Source organism: Heterodontus francisci, chromosome 8 (assembly GCF_036365525.1).
Source record: "Heterodontus francisci isolate sHetFra1 chromosome 8, sHetFra1.hap1, whole genome shotgun sequence".
Classification (NCBI taxonomy): Eukaryota; Metazoa; Chordata; class Chondrichthyes; order Heterodontiformes; family Heterodontidae; genus Heterodontus; species Heterodontus francisci.
In genome coordinates this window covers 75,034,212-75,035,662 of record NC_090378.1, presented here as the reverse complement: position 1 = coordinate 75,035,662, position 1,451 = coordinate 75,034,212, and the positions used below count along the sequence as shown (strand labels likewise).

Here is a 1,451-nt window from a genome sequence, read left to right as displayed (position 1 = left end):
CAGTGGCGCCCGGTCCCCTTTCTCCTTGAACGCCTTCAGGAACTTGATGCATCCCGCCACGTTCCGGAACGTCACGTCGAAGTATCCACTGCTGGTGAAATCCTGCAGGCAGAAGACGTCCGTCGCTTGAAATCCGCAGCAATCGAAGAGAATTTTCTTGATGAAGAAGGTGCGATCGACCGGTGCATCTCCTTCCTTGTCCTTCACAACCACCCGAACGGTGTTGCGCACTCCCTGGCCCAAAGCTCGAAAATTGGTTATAGCCATTTTACTCAAAGCTTCCCCAGGATCAAAAGGCAATGATCATGGTCTCTTCTCAATCAAATAAGCACTGATAAGAACAGATACTACACTTGATCTTAGCCAAAAGGCCGAGAAGCCGAAAAGGCGAAAGATTTATACAATCTGAAGAGAAACCAGAGTAATATCGTCCACATGCATCAAGAAAACACCTGCTAGTTTTTCTTCATAGTATCAATAAGACGTTGTCGGATCCACCTTTAGTTGAATACAACCAGCTTTTAGTAGGACTGACCTAACTGAAAAATACCACACCCTGGATGCATCATTTAGCCCATAAACACACTTGTTTAGCTTCCATAATTTCACTTCTATCTCTCCAGTTTCTTTTGGTGGCTTTAAAAATACTTCCCTTTGAAATTTCGCCCCTTGCAAAAATGCTGCTTTGATGTCAATGGACTTACATTCGCACGAATGTGTCACTAAAAGGGCTAGGAAAATTCTCAAACTTGCTTTTCCTGCTGTTAGGGAATCCACTGTAACTTAATGGTCACCTAGTCATTCCTCAAATCCTTGAGCTACAAGTCTGGCCTGCGCTTTATGCGTACCATCGGGAAGTACTTTCTCTGTACAGATCCATCTATAGGACCATGCTGGTTGTCCTCAATCTGGCACCTCTGTGTATACGCCAAACTGTCTCTCCAACTGTCAAGCTCTCTTTTCTTGGCATCCTTTATCAATTTACCATCTAACTTGTTAGTAACCACTAGAGCTTCTCTATCATAAGGAATCCTACTTCTTGTGGCGCCCCTCACCCCTGCTTCTCTGGTCCTTGCTCTCGTGAAACCATGTCCCCTTCTAGATTTCCTATGCCTTCCTGGACTACTACTCGACCAGTCCCTCCTACAACCAGTCTTCCTTTCACACGTTTGTGACTTTTTCCTTGGACTATGATCATCTTCAGGCCCACTGTCTAAACTTACACTACGTTTTCTGGCCTTCCATATTTTCACTTCCTTCTGCCAAGCTATAGGGCTGATACCCTGTCCCTTGTCTTGCACATGCAGCCAATGTTTGTATTTCCCTGTGACCTTTCCTGCCCTTCCTAGAATGGTAGCTGCTCTCCATTCACTAGTCCCTTCCGGCATATGTGTCACTAGTCCCAACTTTCAGTAGTTGGCCTTTGGGATAAATGGCTTTATCCGAATCTT

At 45.2% G+C, this 1,451-nt stretch overlaps 1 pseudogene; it reads right to left on the bottom strand.

Moving 5' to 3' along the window:
• Positions 1 to 274: 274 nt before the first annotated feature.
• LOC137373274 (U2 spliceosomal RNA) lies at positions 275 to 383 on the bottom strand (annotated as a pseudogene).
• Between the last annotated feature and the right edge of the window lie 1,068 nt (positions 384 to 1,451).